This window comes from Anser cygnoides, chromosome 2 (assembly GCF_040182565.1).
Source record: "Anser cygnoides isolate HZ-2024a breed goose chromosome 2, Taihu_goose_T2T_genome, whole genome shotgun sequence".
Taxonomy (NCBI): domain Eukaryota; kingdom Metazoa; phylum Chordata; class Aves; order Anseriformes; family Anatidae; genus Anser; species Anser cygnoides.
In genome coordinates, this window is record NC_089874.1 from 103,124,967 (window position 1) to 103,143,794 (window position 18,828).

An 18,828-nucleotide genomic window follows, 5' to 3' on the forward strand; every position below is an offset into this window, starting at 1 on the left:
AAAGAATGTTTCCAAATTCCCTACGGGTATGCTACTTTTTACAGTAATGCAATACTGGAACTATAACTACTCCCAATGTAAGTTAAGCCCTTCCTTTACCAAAGAAATATAGGCATGCCACAATATAGGCATGTGTATATATAATAAATATATATGGATCAGTGAAAAGTATCAACATTTTTACACCTTATTTTAAAAAATCTGTGTCCCAAGTGCATAAACAAATACTTAGACTAAAGTTAATTTGCACTATTGTACAATCTCGAACAGTGGCACAACAGCAGAAGTTCTTATAAAAAAAGGCAGAGACAAGTATGATTAGACTCAGTGACACAGACTTCCAGTTCTTTGTTCCTATTTTCTTTCCCCAGAATTTCATGTATAATAGCCTCAAATCTGTATGAGCAAGGTGGAGGATGAAACTGAAACTTGAGTGTTATATAGGATAATTTTTCTCTTCAACCTATGCTGTAAGAATTACTTACAACCATACTTTACTTATTTCAGCTAAATGACTTGCAAAGGAAAGCATCTAAAACCTATGTCAAGAAGAAAACAGGCGTCATGTGGTGTGTAAGGGGTATCTGCTATGTTAAGAATTGTTGATTTGGTACTGCTGGAATCTGAACGTATCAATATTTGGGAACCCAACTATTCCAAATGCTATATGGAGACTATTAAACTATGGGCTCTAGCTGCATATAATAAAGTCTAAAGAGAGACAGAATATGTTAGTATATATTTAAAATCCATACACTGAAAAATATTTTCTTAATTAACTCATGCCTTCTTCCAAACAATGATTTCATTTTGCAGATGAAAACAGAAAGCCTAGAGTACAAAAGATATTAGCATTAACCCTGTAATGAAATAACCAGCTGTCAGTTTACAGTTTGCTCAGGTTTCATTTGGTAAGTCATAACTGTTTGAATGACAATAGATTATTTTTTTTTTCCATAATTTAATATAGCTGGTAATAAGATACTTAGTTTTCCACCAACAATCTTCCTGACACACAAAAGATAAGATATATCAAAAGACAGTGGAAATAATAAGTATCTTGGGAGAAAAAAAAAAATCCAGTTCTTGACATTGTAGTAATCACCACAGTCATCAGAGTAAGTAGCAACTTTTCTGGTGAATAGTTATTTCATAAAAACTTGTTTGAAATTACAACATTAATATTTGTGATTAATTATTCAGCCAGGTAAAACTGGACTCACAAAAATAATTAATTTTACAGTATGTTATTTCAGCTCATTCACCTTAATGATCATTGCTTTTAGTGCTAATGAAACTTGTGTAGCTATAAAACCCCTGATACTGTTTGCATAACTCTGTGTGTACTTTAGCTACTAATAAATAAAGGTGGAGAATGTATTTTGGAATCTTCGCCTTTCTCCTGTTTTTATTTCACTCTTCTTCTACACGTAAATACCTCAAATTATAAATTTATTTTAATTGCCTAATCGCAGTTCGGAAGTCAATCTCAATGAAAGCATTGGGTTTTCATGGGTTTTATTCCCAACCAAACTGCCAGTAGTTACTGGAGTGATTAATTCATTCTTGCCCGATGAGATGACAATAGTCAATTGGCCCAAGCTGGAACACAAGAGGTTCCATCTAAATACCAGAAAGCAGTTCTTTGCTCTGTGGGTGAATGAGTACTTCTGTACTCTGCTCTGGTGAGGCCGCACCTCGACTACTGTGTTCAGCTTTGGACCCCTCACTACAAGAAGGACATGGAGGCCCTGGAGTGTGTCCAGAGAAGGGCTACGAAGCTGGTAAAGGACCTGGAGCACAAGTCCTATGAGGAGCAGCTGAGGGAACTGGGGTTGTTTAGTCTGGAGAAGAGGAGGCTCAGGGGAGACCTTATTGCTCTCTAAAACTACCAGAAATGAAGTTGTGTGGAGTTGGGGGTCAGCCTCTTCTCACAGGTAACTAGTGATAGGACTAGAGGGAATGTCCTCAAGTTGCGACAGGGGAGGTTTAGGTTAGAAATTAGGAGACATTTTTTCTCAGAAAGAGTAGTCAGGCATTGGAATGGGTTGACCAGGGAAGTGGTTAGCATCACCGTCCCTGGGGGTGTTTAAAGAAAGGTTGGACCTGGTGCTTAGGGACATGGTTTAGTGGGTGACATTGGTAGTAGGGTGATGGTTGGACCAGACTGGAAAAGACTTGGAGGTCTTTTCCAACTTTAATGATTCTGGGATTCTGTGAGCACTGGCACAGGTTGCCCAGAGAGGCTGTAGGGTCTCCCTCCTTGGAGATATTCATATGCCATCTGGATACAGTCCTGGTCGATCTGTTCTAGGTGTCCCTGCTTGAGCAGTGGGTTGGACCAGATGACGTTCAGAGGATTCCTTCAAACCTTAGCCAATCTGTGGTTTTGTGGTTCCGTGATTCTGTGACAATAACATTTCCTTCTGCCACATCAGGTCTGCTCATTAGGGCCTCTGTGTGTGAAAACTTATACATATTGTTCTAGTCACAGATCTACTCTGACAAAAGTAGAATTAATTGGCAAACATATTTCAATGTGGTTAACCCATATTTCTCACTGATTTTCAAAGACTTGAACCATGGCCTGACTACAGTGTTGGAGTCTGGCTTGTGGATTTAGGGAGGCCAGTTTCTGATACAATGACGTCTCAGCAGGTGAGTTCCAGGTATTTCTCTGATCAGTTGGACTAAAAAGCTATGGTCATTCTAAATTTTTGGAATACTTGGTACTATGTAAATATTACTGTCTCTATTCATGCTGCAGTAAAAGCAATGAAATACTTTGCTAAGGAAACGACCAAACAAATGAACAAACAACAGATGAAAAGAAATGAGCTTATCATAAGATTACATACCTATGTCCCCTGAGTATAGACTGGGAGAAGAACTCATTGAGAGCAGCCTTGTGGAGAAGGACTTGGGGGTTCTGGTGGATGAAAAGCTTGAAATGAGCCAGCAGTGAGAACTTGCAGCTCAGAAGACCAACTGCGTCCTGGGTGGCATCAAAAGAGGCATGGCCAGCATATCTCTTACAAGACTGCAGAAAGTATTCTATATCTCTCTTGTACCACATTATGTATCAAACCTGGGTTCAGTGTACATTTTAAAAACATATTCACATTTTTTTCAAATGTATTCTAATTAACATATGATACTGTGATATCTTAATTGAACTTTGTACAGATACAAAAACAAACAAACAAACAACAACAACACTGTAGCCAATAAACTACTTGTTTTACAGTTTCTCTGGTCTTTCATATCTGTTAAAAACGAATAAATGAGAGGAATTTCTGTTGTACTAATCCAGATTTCTGTTCATCTGTTGCCAAATTGCCCTTAAGTAAAGGATTTGTGTTTCCTAGACTCTTTCCAGTTCTCTAGCACCTGTATTGGCTCTACAGAACTCTTTATGCTTTTTTTTTTTTTTTCCCACAGAAAATTTACATAATTGTGAAAAAAAAAGTCTGCATAAAGGGTCCTGTAGACCCAAATTGGGTCTTGACCTTAGGATACTCGATTTTTAAGACAAAGTAGTGTCTTGAATATATGTTTAACAAAATAAAAAATTGAGATTATCTCTGTTTAATTCAATGCTTCCTTTGTAGATATAGGTATATTTGCCCAGAATAATATTTATTTTCCCTTAGATCTATTTTTTTAGATCTATTTTTTCCAACTTTATTTCCTTAGACTCTGTAGGTCAAGCATCAGAATTTACCTTACCCTTGGATCTAGCATCAGCATTTGACAGAATTGTTAATTATCAGAAATTCTTTCTGTTTGAAGATTTTTGTCTCTATACTGCATTTAAAACATTAACATTTTGCTGTTGTTAAACCTATTACCTGGTCCTACTAATACTTATCCAGAAGGACATGACCAGTATTCTTGCAGTAGACCATAACAGTAGACTCCTTTGCATATTTAGTGCTGATGGACACTATATCTTGCTTTTATAGAGGCTGTTAAGATGAGGGGTAAAATATCAATAATACTAGGAAAATTTGTACTTTCTTTTCAGTAAATGCTAAGTACTGTTTTTTTTTTCCCCCTCCATTTGTGTTGCATAGTCCTCGTATTCAGTATTATATCCATATAGATCATGTGAGGTTTTAATTAATATATTTATGTATTTATTTTTGAAGGGATGGTATAAATCTCTGACTTTTGAGTCATGTTTCAGGAAGCATATTTATAAGGAATGAGACCTTTGATTACTTTAATGTCATGCATAAAGCAAAGTTTAAAATGAGCATGATTTCACTCAGAAACGCACTTTAATAAAGAGTACTAGTGAAATTCTAATCCATTTGAGATTTCATCCAATAATACACATTATCTAGTTATTCATCATGAAGAAACCACATTCCTGCCATTATCTTTAATTGTTTTCTTCAGGCTTTAAGAACAGGCTTAAAAAATCATTCTCTGAACTGCAGGGGTTGTAATGTTAATTTCTACACAAACTTCTCTCCTAAAGAGAGTTAAAGTAGTTTAAAAAATATTTATATATATATATTTTTTTTTCATTGAGGTATTTTTTTGTTAGCATTGATCATGAAATCATAGATTTTGAAGACAATAAAAGTCTAATCATCAATCTATGATTAAAAACATAGTTGTCCCCCAAGATATCCAGCTTTCACTTGTGTTTTTGGTTCAAGTAAAATATACACCAAAGGTCACCTTTCTAACCACTGAATTAATCTGTAACCATAGAAACAGCTGAACTGACCACTAACTGGGATATTCATCCTGACAGAAAGCTCACCTATTCTGCAGACACTCGGCTGTTTGATGTTCTGCATTTCATGTCCACGGGAAATACAACTGACTCTCAATGTTTTTCAGTACAAGGGGAAAGTGGATGTATGTATCACCATGTGTTCACACTGTGATACATTTCTCTAATCACTGACCTGATTAAGGTTTATTGCCTTTTCATCTTTTCTCAATTGTTCATGAAGCACAACAATGCCAGTTTTGATTATGACAATTAATAACATGAGTTATATTCAGAACTATTTAAGGTTGGGGTCAAAATTGAAAATGAGTACCTATTAAATAGTTTTTATGAATATGAACATTTTTCTCTTCAAATTCTACCAAATTTGACATCACAGACATCTACTGAGGAATTCTTAACATTTAAAAGCAAAAAAAAAAAAAAAAAAAAAAAAAAAAAATTTGGTGGTCTCCCATTTCAGTGAGAACTGGGCCCTGATGGTTATGAAATGCAAAAGATAATGGCATTGAAGATTGACTTTGCTGGGGAAAACATTCAGGTTATTTCTCTTCTGGAAAAGAAACAAGAAACAAGAAACAAGAAACAAGAAACAAGAAACAAGAAACAAGAAACAAGAAACAAGAAACAAGAAACAAGAAACAAGAAACAAGAAACAAGAAACAAGAAACAAGAAACAAGAAACAAGAAACAAGAAACAAGAAACAAGAAAAAAAAAAAGATCTGATCAACTTTTTAGCAGATGAACTTCTAAAGAGCTTCTAAAGAGATATGTTTTTCTGCCTTTTTTTTTTTGCCTAATGCAAAAATGTTGTTATTCCAGTGTATCAGCCTTATATAGCACATCAGCATATCATAATATACTCTTATCTGCATATATACTCATACTTATCAGCATAATATACTCATATCAGCATATCAGAATATACTCTTTTAGACTGATCTTTAGAACAATACACCTCTAAATATTTTCCCACTTTGTCAGAGTCAGGCAGCCAGGATTACTCCCCAGTTTATAAAATTATAAATATAAAATTATAAATATATATATATATAAAACTATACAATTATTATAAATATAAAATTATAAAATTGCTCCCCAAATTATAAAATTATTGTTGAACTTTTATACAATTCAGAAACTCAAAGAGTGTAAAAACTGGAAAAGCAAACCAAACCAACCAACAAACCAAACAAAACAATTTAACAAGCAGCTGTGTTTCTGGCTTCATATTGAGTTACCAAAAAAGCACTACAGCATGTCATGTAGTTTTACTCTGCGTATTTTATTTTCACAACAAGGTCAAAGTCATGCACCTGATTAAGAGGGGGAAAATGAAGTGTTCATTCGTGCTTGAAGCAAAGCTAAGGAAAAACATATATTCATTTCCTGGGGTTGCCAAAAAAAAAAAAAAGATCATATGGAACTATTTCTCTGAAGTACAGATTTATATATGTGTATAGGTGTGTGTCTGTGTCTATAAATGTACACAAAAGGTTCATTTCTTGCAATTAGATTAAAAAAAATCAAAAACAACAACAAACCTTCTATTGCCAGACAGGCAGGTACAGTCAGGTTGAATTTAAGTATAATAAGCTGGTTGTAGTAAGTGGGAAACTAACATCTAGTTATTCCTTGTGTGTGTTTTTGAAAGTGGATCTTTTTACAAAATCTGTTGATTTGGGGTCAGAGTGGCACTGAAAAACAGGTATTTAGAAATAAACTCCCCATAAGTAAATGAACACAGAATAAATACTAGAGATATTAGTCAAGAAGTGTTTTTTCAACCTAGAACTATTGAGAATCCTGGAATTATCAGAGCTACTAATATGAGATACAGTAGTTACGAAAGACTTCATTCCTGACATGAAGATATAAAAGTTGACTAGAAGGCATTTATTTTATCCACGTGGGACGTATAAACTCTTACTGAAAGATAGGCCATAATTTAAAATTAGTTTAACAAGATTAAAGAATAGTCTCTTATATCAGAATGTATTCCTGTATTCTCTCCCCAGAGTACATTTCAGACACACTTAATGAAAAACAAAGCATGATACTGGTTTTCTAACTATGATCTCTGATTTCATGTTTTCTGTTTTATTATTATCGTTGTTGTTGTTGTGTTTTATTTATGCCAATTGAAGCCCTGTTCAGGGCCTTTCTGTACCTCCATGACGGACTTTGAAGCATAATCACCCTCATAGGCAGTTACGGAATGCCATAACTCAGGATCTCTTCGCTTTGTTGTTTGTCTGTTATTTTTGTTTGTTTCTTGAGTAGGACCAAGGAAAAAGAGATCTAGAAATTATTTACTCAATGTTTTTATTACTGAATTTATTAAGCAAAGAAACAAACAACCCGCTTGGTTTTCATCAAGTTAACAGTTCTAAAATGTACTGAAAGATAGAGCACAAGGTCAAAGACTAAATTCAGCTCACCAATTTTATACTGTATGACTGCAGGTCATAAAATCAATCAGGAGACCACTAAAGCTAAAGAGAGTGAAAAAGTAAAAGCAATAAAACACATACAAGTGGGGTTGCTGTATAAGTACCTAAAAACATTTCACTCAAAATAAACTTTGGTGGCTCATAGTCATTATTTGAACTTTCAGAATGGGAAGACTGTGAAAGGTTCATTCTGGTAAAGGAACAGAAATCTCACAGAATGGATTCATGGAATTAATAAACAGGAGAGCAGCCTGTTCAACCTCTTCTGTTAAATAAAAAATCCTGATTGTCCTAACAACTTTGCCATGAAGGTGAAACACTTTGAAGCTATAGGTCATGTGAGAAGCATATTAAATTGGTAGAATAAAATATCAGAATGAAGACTGCAGGTTACTTCCAGGGTTACTTCCAATAAGAAGTTCATGAGAATTAAGAATAAACCCTAAGAGGCAGCTAAATTTCCTATTAAACATCACACATAGAATGAAACTCTTCATGTTCTTTTGCTGTTTATGTAAGAGAACTGGAATGCACGGAGCTCTGCCTAGGGGTGGATGAAGAATTAAAGGGCAGGCTACCATGGCTGATATTGTTGTGGGTGTTTGCTACAGGCCACATGATCAGGTAGAGGAGGTAGATGAAGCCTTCTTCAGACAGCTGGAAGTAACCTCTCAGTCACAAGCCCTGTTTCTCATGGGGGACTTCAGCCACCCTGAAAGCTACTGGGAAGACCACACAGCTAAGCACAAACAGTCCAGGAGGTTCCTGCAGTGCATTGATAATTTTTTGACAAGGGTGATGGAGGAGCCAACAAGGAGAGGTGTGCTGCTGGACACCGAATGAGGACTAGTTGGAGATGTGAGGGTTGGGGGCAGCCTTGGATGCAGTGACCATGGTATGGTAGAGTTCAGGATCTTGAGAGGAGGAAGCAGAGCAGAAAGTAGGATTGCGACCCTGGACTTCAGGAGAGCAAACTTTGTTCTCTTCAGGAATCTACTTGGAAGAATCCCACAGGTTTGGGCCATAGGAGGAAGGGGGGTCCAAGACAGATGGTCAATATTCAAGCATCACTTCCTCCAAGCTCAAGATCGGTGCATCCCTATGAGTAAGAAGGCAAGCAAAGGGGGCAGGAGACCTGCATGGATGAGCAGAGACCTCCTAGCGAAGCTCAGACAGAAGAAGGAAGTTTACAGCAAGTGGAAAGAGGGACAGGCCACTTAGGAGAAATATAAAGACACTGTCAGAATATGCAGGGATGAGACAAGGAAGAACAAGGCTCATTTGGAATTAATTCATTAGAAAAAGGAACACCAGGGAAAATGAAGGCCTGCTTCTGAATGGGGTGGATGCTCTGGTGACGAAGGATGTGGAGAAGGCAGAGTTGCTGAATGCCTTTTTTGCTTCTGTCTTTGCTGATAAGATAACCCCTCGGGAGTCTCAGACCTTGGAGACAAGAGAGGAAGTCCAGAGAAAGGAAGACTTTCCCTTGGTCAACGAGGATCAGGTCAGAGATCATCTAAGCAAACTTGACATCCACAAATCCATGGGCCCTGATGGAATGCATCCATGGGTACTGGCCAATGTTATTGCTAGGCCACTCTCCATCATCTCTGAAAGTTCGTGGAGAACAGAAGAGGTGCCTGAGGACTAGAAGAAAGCTTATCTCACACCAGTCTTCAAAAAGGGCAAGAAGGAGGACCCAGGCAACTACAGGCCAGTCAGCCTCACCTCCATCCCCAGAAAGGTGATGGAGCAGCTCATCCAAGAGGTCATCTCCAAGCATTTGGAGGATGAGAAGGTGATCAGGAGTAGTCATCATGGATTCACCAAGGGGAAACCATGCTTAACCAATCTGATAGCCCTCTATGATGAGATGACTAGTTGGGTAGATGAGGGAAGAGCGGTGGATGTAGTCTACCTTGACTTCATCAAGGTAGACACTTTTGACGCTGTCTCCCATAACATCCTGATAGACAAGCTCAGGCAGTGCAGCATAAATGAGTGGACGATGAGGTGGATTGACAATTGGCTGGATGGCAGAGCTCAAAGGGTTGTGTTTAGTGGTGCAGTCTAGTTGGAGGCCTGTAGGTAGCAGTGTGCCCCAGGGGTCAGTACTGGCTCCAGTCTTGTTCAACTTATTCATCAACGACTTGGACGATGGAATAGTGCACCCTCAGCAAGTTTGCTGGTGACAGAAAGTTCAGAGGATTGGCTGATATCCCAGAGAGCTGTGCTGCCATTCAAAGGGACCTCGACAGGTTGGAGAGATGAGCAAGGAGGAACCTCATAAAGTTCAGCAAAGGCAAGTGCATGGTCCTGCACCTAGGGAGGAATAATCCCAAGCACCACCACAGGCTGGAGAGGTACACCTGCTGGAGAGCAGCTCTGCAGAGAGAGACCTTGAAGTCCTGGTGGACAGCAGGCTAACCACGAGTCAGCAATGTGCCCTTGTGGCCAAGAAGACCAACAGTGTCCTGGGCTGCATTCAGAAGAGTGTTGCCAGCAGGTCAAGGGAGGTGATCCTCCCTCTCTACTCAGCCCTGGTGAGGCCATACCTGGAGTATTGTGTCCAGTTCTGGGCTCCCCAGTACAAAAGGGACATAGAACTGCTGAAGCAAGTTCAGAGGAGGGCTACGAAGTGGATTAGAAGAATGGAGCACCTATCATATGAGGACAGGCTGAGAGAACTGGGCCTGTTTAGCCTGGAAAAGAGAAGACTGAGGGGAGACCTCATTAATGTATATAAATATCTGAGGGGAGGGGGTCAAGAGGATGGAACCAGGCTCTTTTCAGCTGTGCCCAGTGAGAAGATGAGATGCTACGGGTACAAACTGAAGCACAGAAAGTTCCATCTGAATATGAGAGGGCACTTCTTTGCTGTGAGGGTGACAGAGCACTGGAACAGCTTGCTCAGAGAGGTTGTGGAGTCTCCTCTGGAGATACGCAAAACCCACCTGGATGCCTTCCTGTGCAATGTACTCTAGGTGATCCTGCTTGGCAGGGAGCTTGAACTAGATGATCTTCAGAGGTCCCTTCCAACCTCGGCCATTCTGTGAAACCCTTCAAGCTTCACAAAATAAGGCATAGTCAAGAATTAACCAACAGCATCTAAATTTGGCTAAGCAATTTACATTTCCAAAAAGGTAAAGATAATCCCTTGCATTTAAGGTCAAGTTTAAGACCTCACTGCTCCAGCAAAAGTAACCTGTTACCTGATCATTCTTTGATATGCAGACAACTTTACCAACATTCCTCAGGAGGTCTGAAATATTCCATGCTGAATTTCTGCTGGTTAGCAGGATTTAAGACCTTTGTGAATGTCTGAAATGTCTCCCCTATTATATGCTCACAGAACCATCTTCATACTACATCACAGAATTATCTTCATACTGTATGGTTAAAGACTATGTAGGTTATGGAGTGCTTTTCCACTCTAGCACTTGATTTTACAGTTTGTCAGAAATCATTCTTCCGTGTGTGATTTTACAGATTTTGAAAAAAAAAATGAATACAGGATCATGTTATTTTTCAGTAATGTTAATACATCACAGGACTCATCCACTTGATCTGTGTAAATAATTGCATTTTCATGGATAAAACTCTAGAAATCAAAGAAGCTAATGTGGTTAGTTCCTTTCTATCTGTCAGGGGTTTGTGCCTCTGCAGCTGAGTTGTATGTATGTATGTATGTTGTATGTATGACACGATTTGAATTCATGTCAGTGTGAAGTCAATCATAACAGCTTTTATCTACTTTAATTGTAGTTGAGATACTTGTGCGGAAAACCAGATATACATAGGATCCAGTTTTGGAACAGTAATGAATGGTCATGGGGTAGTAATAATTTCTGCAGCCCTTTCAAAACAATCACAAACACGTCCTAATTTTGTGAATGGTAAGGTACCTTTGTCATTTAGCTTTGTGGACTGTGCTTACAAAGCTTTTTCCAGTAAGTCAGGTTAATTCTGCCTGTGCTTCAGGCCATGCAGACGTGTAGAAGTGTGGAAGTATACACTGATGGACTTGAGGTTATGCTTCCTGCCCGTCAGCATTGCTGCTAAGTCACAAACATTGCCATACAAATAAATGACTTCCAGACACTTCAATGTATAGGCAGATTGAATTCAGATCTTCTTGGAGCATGACCAGGACTCAGTTGCACCTGTCTGTAAAAATGTGTGTCTACCCATAGATACTGCTTTTTCCCTGTCATTTACTGACAGCTTATGTCCATTCACTGCAGCTCTGCTTTCCTGACCACAATCCAGTATAAACCCTACTCTCATCCCCTAACTTCTTTTCCAGTCTCCCCATTCCCCTGGTCACTGTGCCAACTCCTTACCACAATCAATTCATCTTTTTTAATATCCATATTTTAACTGGAGAATGGCCAATGCAGGCTATCCTCTGAGTTGTCTTCTCCAGTGCTGTGTTGTTTCATTCTGACGAAGGTCTTCAACTATACCTGACTTTTCTCAGTCCCTATTTAAGAATTTTGGACAGTAAAATATGCTCTGATTTCAGAGAACCTGGAAAATATTATTTCCAAAATCTAGTGGATCTCTGTTATACTTGTGGTAACTGATATTTTTCAAAGGAATGTTTTTTTTTTTTTTCTGTTTTCTGTTTTAAACAAAAAAGGCTTTTCTCTTTCAGTCTCTGTTTCAAGGCATGAACATACTAAAACTATTTAAAAGTATGAATATTAATAATCTATAAATATGGAAGACATAACATTTTCTTCATTTAATGCTGCTTTGTTCTTAATATGACCGAATTATTTCAATGGAAATACAAGAACTTTTCTCGAAATATAGAACGTTCATGGAGAGTTTCAAATCATTAATGCTTAGTGAAATTAAATATTATGGAAAAATGAATGCAAAATCCTCAATATACAAGTGTGCAACAAAAAGTTATTTATTTTGCCTATACAATGGACCAATCTTCTTCTTATTATTATAGTTTGTATAACCAATCTGTTGCTTTAAGCAAAATACTATTAAAGTTATGGTAGAATGCAAAATCCACATTTGGTAAATATGCATGTGCACAAACATCGCTGTTCAGAGAGAAAAAAGAAATAAAAGATTATATCCCAACTTCTCTTATAAAACTGCGGAGAACATGGAAATCTCATATTAATAATATTTTATACCTTTTCTGAGGTGTATTATCCTCAACTATGAACTAACCTCAAACTTAAAGCTAAAATTTCAAGCGTGAAGTAAATGAAGAGAGTACATTGTAGATGTATTGGCTTCCACTCTCCCCTCCCACTAAAATGTGCGTGATCTCATTTGCAAAATTCTATCATTCTTCTTCATTTCTAATGAGTTTCCCAAAGTCTCCTTTAATAAGAACAGCAGAGAATGCCAAAATAAGAAAGCTTTAAATACAACTCATGTTGAATGTCAAATATAACTTGCTTAAGTAGAGATTCCTTAACTTCTCTTATTTACATCAAGCTGAATTGAATTTCCTTGTGTATATTTCTGCTATATATTTCAAGGAAGAGGTCAATGGCAAAAACATGCAAATGTCAGAAAACTTTGATATTATTTCAACAAGAATGAAAGCCCGAACTTAATGACTTACAGCCCAACTTTCCCAATTATGTTATATTGCCTCATTAAAAATAAAGTTCATAATAATAAAATGAAATTCATTTAACCTAATGGAAACATCCATGCTTTGTAGCCTTTCATTTTAAAATTACTGATAAAACATGAAAAGGAATTTTGATTTCTCACCTTCTGCTTCTTCAAGCCATTATAAGTGCAATTTATTGTTTGTTCACAACAGAAAGATTGGTTTCAAGCTTAGAAAGTAAAGACCTCTGTTATGCAAATCATAAAATCATGCTTTACAAGTCACGTAGCTATTTTTGCCTTCCCCCCTCACCCCCCCCCCCCCCCCCCCCCCCGCCCACACATACACACACACACACACACCAAGTCACCAAAGAAGACAAAAAGTGATTTATGGGACACCATACATTGGTATCTGTAGGTGTTGTAGTTTAACCCCAACAGGCAGCTGAGTACCACAGACAGTCATTCACTCACCTTCGGTGGGAGAGAGAATAGGATGGGGAAAAGTGAGAAAACGTGGGTTGTGATACAAACAGTTTAGTAGGTAGAACAAAAAAAAAAAAAAAAAAAAGAATTCATTCTCTACTTCCCATTAGCAGGCAGGTGTTCATCCATTTCCAGGAAAGCAGGGCTCATCACACATAACTGTTATAAACCATTATTTGGGGACACAGATACTCTAGCCACAAACACACACCCCCAACACACACACTCCCAGCCCCTTTCTTTTTGCCAGCTTTTACTGCTGAGGACAGCATTTTATGGTGTGGAATATCCCTTTGGTCAGGGTAGGTCAGCTGTCCTGGCTGTGTACCCTCTCAACCTCTTGACCACCCCCAGGCTTCTATCTGGAAGGGCAGTGTGAGAAACAGAGAAAGACTTGTTGCTGTGCATACAATGCTCAGGAACAACTAAAATATTGGTGTTTTATCAACACCGTTTTGGTCACCAGTCTAAAACACAGCACCTTACAGGATGCTACGAAGAAATTTAACTCCACTCCAGCCAGACCCAGTATAGTTGGAAATCATTGTAAAGTACGTGCACTGCTAGCTATAGAAGTTTGGACTCCGATTATAGGTTTGGAATATGAAATCTGTTGACTTTGCTTTGTAGCCTAAATTATTTTTATTACTTATTGTATTGGGTTTACATGGCAAGGTTTTGCTAGCAGGGGAATGCAGGGGTGGCATCTGTGAGAAGAATCCAGAACGTTCCCCACCTTAGATAAGGGCCAGTTTCGTCCATCTCCGAAGCCTAGAGCCGAGCCAATAGCGATCTTGTTTGCACCTTTATGAGAACAGGTTTAAGATAGGGTCAAAAAAACTGCTGCACGACAGCATCTGGGAGAGCGAGGAGTGAGAAACAGCCCTGCGGACCCCAAGGTCAGTGCAGAAGGAGGACAGGAAGTGCTCCAGGTGCCGGAGCAGAAGTTCCCCTGTGGAGAAGCCCCTGGTGGAGCAGGCTGTCCTTCTGCAGCCCATGGGTCCCACATGGAGCAGATCTCCACGCTGCAGCCCGTGGAGGAGCCCCCGGTGGAGCAGGTGGATGTGGCCTGGAGGAGGCTGTGGCCCATGGAGAGCCCCCGCAGGTGCAGGCCTCGGGCCGGAGCTGCAGCCTGTGGAGAGGAGCCCACGCAGGAGCAGGGGGTCTGGGGGGAGCTGCCGCCCGTGGGGGACCCGTGCTGGAGCAGTTTGCTCCTGGGGGATGGACCCCGTGGTACGGAGCCGTGTGGGAGCAGTTCTTGAAGAGCTGCTGCCTGTGGGAAGCCCATGCAGGATCAGTTCAGGAAGGATGGCATCCTGTGGGAGGGACCCCCCATGGAGCAGGGTAAGAGAGTGACCATGAAGGAGCGGCAGAGGTGAACTACTAACCACAACTCCCATTCCCCTGCTCCCCTGTGCTGCTCGGGGGGAGGAGGTGGAAGAGGGTGGATGGGGGGAGGTGTTTTTATTTTGTTTTCTTTGTTTCTCCCTTCTCTAGCTTGTTGGTCATATATTTCTCTAATTTCCCTATGCTGAGTCTGTTTTGCCCATGACAATAATTGGTGAGTAATCTCCTTGTCCTTATCTCAACCCTTGAGCCCTTTTCCTCACATTTTCTCCCCCTTTCTATTTGAGGAAGGGTAGTGAAAGAACAACTGTGGTTGAGCTCAGCTACCCAGTTGGATAAAACCACCACAGTTATACAGAGGTTTTCGGGATATATACCAAATACGATCTTATATATTCCACTGAGTTAAGGCAGGAAAAGGCCGAGAAATTAGATCCAAAACTACCAGTGCAGACTGCAGTGCGTTAAGTGGGCACAACCTTTATAGTTTTGATACCTTTGACTATGGAGTGCCATTTTCGTTAATATATACCAGTCTGTGAAATGTTCCCTGCTATAACTGTTATCTACCTCTATACTTTTAAAAAAGTACCCAAACCCAAGAGAAATGTAACTGTTTAATTTCTAGAGTATTCTGATCCAAGAATCACTGCTTAGTCTCCCTTGTTTGGTATAAAATAGACATTATCCAAGCACAGAGCAGTGTCTTGCCTTATTCAGACTGTTTGCAGATGAGGCTGGTGTCCACTGAAGTTTTCTGAACCATTTATTAGTTGTTACTAATATTGGTGCCACAAACTTTCACAGCCACATAACAACAGAATAATCTTTCCTTGCCTACAGTATACACAGCTAGTATGAAGGCAAGGAGAAGCATAGGAATAGTGTGCCAAGTAGTACGTCTATAGAGGAGCAGATTGCAGCCCTTTGATGCTCAGGGAAAGGCTTGTTATGCATTGTGTGGGGCTTGATACAACCTCAGAGACATCACTGCCTGTTTTCATAGCCCCACATTGTACTGTATATGTGTAACCTCTCTGCAAAAGTCATGCTGACATGTATTAAGACTTATACACATAAGCAGATTCCTACTGATACCACTGATCCACCACAGATGTGAGGGAGTTTGGTATTATTTAGGTCTCATCTGCTGCAAGTGAAGCTGAATGACTCCTGCAGTAATCGGGAATGCTGTTGTTTGGTTGACACAGCATGACTGGTTAAATTGTGGTAGCTTCAGTGCATATCTCAGCTCTAAGATCCTGGGCCCTCTACAAAGGCAAGACAAAATCAGGGAGAAATTTAAGACACAAGTATATACACAATAAAAAACAATAAATCTGCTGATTTTGAGACTGCCTTAGACCAACACCTTAAAAAATCTTTTCATAATTGCTTTTAACATGCTCAAAGACTATCTCCTGTGAAAGTTCTATAATATTATCTGGTTTCCCGGTCTCTCAGGTGGTGTACTTGGTTTCAGCTGTAGGTTTAAATCTAAACAATAATGATAAATATTGCACATTTCCAGTCTGCAAAATAATAAATGTCAGCTACACTCAGACTGTAACTCAAGACAATTAACTGGAAGACAAAAAATTGCTTTTTCTTTCCCGTGCTGCCAGAGCTGTAAACTCTTTGCCAAATTGCCTTTATAAGAATTTAACTTCCCTACTGATTAGTTTGACTCACATTAATTTTAAAAAATATCTCCACTACAACTTAATAGGCTATAAAAATATCCCTTTTCCTAGCATTAAGCCATTGTGTTTGTTAACTATATTTCCATCTTGATGATAAAAAAAAAAAAAAAAGAATTTGAAATTCCAATATAAATATTTTTTTCTTCTTAATAGTCTTCTCATCAAAATCTCCCTCAGTTTTAGATTTTAAAAAGTTATGCTAACAAAGGAAGAAAATGTTTCACTTTGCTGGTTCGAAATCTGAGCTAAGTTTTTTATTTCTTCATAAGATTTGATCAGTCTTTTCTGATTGTATGAAGGAATACAAAATTTGTTTCCTGTTTGGTCAGTTTTGTGTCTGGTGTTTGAAATTAGTCATTAACAAATACAAACAGGTAATGGAATAAAGTTTTTTGTTTGTTTGTTTGTTTTTTTGTGCATCTTTTTATAAAACTAATAATCAGTACTTTGGAAAAAAAAAAAAAAAACAAAGAAAGAAAGTGAAGAAAATTCAAACCATAAGCCTTGATAAGGGAATAGGACAGAGAAACAAATTATTCAGCTTTGCCATTCAAAAGATTCTGTAAAGGCACAGATGTACAGAAACGAGAGTTTCTAAACGGCTTTCTATAGTGGAACAGGAAGAAATCAGATGGAACTTTGGAACTGGAGAATCACTTGGAACTCCTTGGAACTGGAGAAATCAGCTAAAAACAGTGGGCCTATTGGCTTGGATCCCAGTCTAAAATACAAGCTGGTGGCTTCGAGTGTAATACACAGCCAAGCTGAAGGCAGGGAAAGGGAAAAAAATGTTGAATAAATTGGGGAAAGAGTGGAGATGACCATTGGGTCACTGGTTAGTATGGTGATGCACCATTTAATATCTTCCTGTACTGATATGTTAAACTGGGCAGTCTCTTCTTTATAATAATTATAATGCGGTGTTTACACAGCTGTTCACTTTTTTATTATTATTATTATTTATTTTTTAAGCTATTTTGCTTAGTCTAAAAACAATACGGTAATGGAGTCAAGCTCTTATTTTTCCATGGTTTTCTTCATCTTAAGAAACAATGCATTTTTTTTTAATATCAAGATAAGCAGTATCTAGGAATAAAATGCAACTCATTTCTCTGTCCTTTAAAGATGATTTGAGTGGTTTCATTATCCTTTATCTACAACTTATCAAACCTGACTTGTAAATAGCAGTGTACTTCATCAACAACAGCAAAGATTGCATAAATAACAGAGTTATGAGTCTAAAGTGATAATTACCACAATGTAATGAATCACATAAATCATTTATAATGAACAGAAATAAACAACGAGTCGGAAAAGAACACATTAATAACTGAGGGTGTTTTGTTTTGTTTTGTTTTGTTTTGTTTTGTTTTGTTTTGTTTTTCACAAGCAATGAGTAGTTTAATTTATATGGTGTGTCCATAGTACAACTGGAATTCTATCAGTGAAGTAATTGGTAGTTAATCTAAAGGGATAAACTTTAGCTGAGACCAAATTGAAAAATGACAATTAAAAACATCGTTAAACCTAGAACATTGCTATAAAATTTTAGTAAATGACCAATATAGTTGTAAAGAAAATAATGTATTGAAGAGATCATTTACCAAACACCTCTGAGTCCCCTACCAAATAAAATAAAATAAATAAAATAAAATAAAATAAAATAAAATAAAATAAAATAAAATAAAATAAAATAAAATAAAATAAAATAAAATAAAACAGTGTTCAAAAATGTAAAATGGATACTATTTAAATAAAAATTTGCTTGTTAACCCATGGCAATAAAAATAATTAAAATGGCATTCTCATTGCCTACAGCTTCAATTAGGTTTATTGGGTGGATATGACCTGGTTGTGATTCTTGTTGAAAGCAATTTTGGATTGGGGCCATTATGTGGCATAATAATCATGATTCAGAGAAGCCTCTGTCTTCTTCGGTGAGGTAAAAAGAAGGTGGACAAGGACCTATAGCTCCAACAGAGCTATAGAATAGCCAATTGACTGCATTTCAAATATATAATTTATAATAAATAAATATTTATAATAAATATGTATTTTAATGTTTTTTAGAGAAACCAGTTTCAATGTATGTGAAAAGATGACTGGACTTCCAAACCATTTACAATATTCAGAAGGAAACACTAAAGCAGAAGAATATTTTTACTTATATATCTTGAAGGATTATAATAATATGAATAATATTGCTGAGGCAATTGGCTCCAGGGCAGATGCGTTCTGCAGTGGAGCAGGGTATCGTGACATGCAAGGGGTTTTCTGAGTCAGCTGAGGGAGCCGCTGGGATCCAGCAGCCCTTGTGAGGGTTGCTGATGAGGAGAAGCACCTCCTTGTGAGTGTGGCACCACCTTGTGAGGTTGGCTGATGAGCCAGAAACACCCCCACACATCTGTCATACAAAGACAACCCCAGGTGACCAGGAGCGCAGTGAACAGGGCAGGCAAACAGGGCATGGTGCCTGGCATGGCAGTTTGCGTG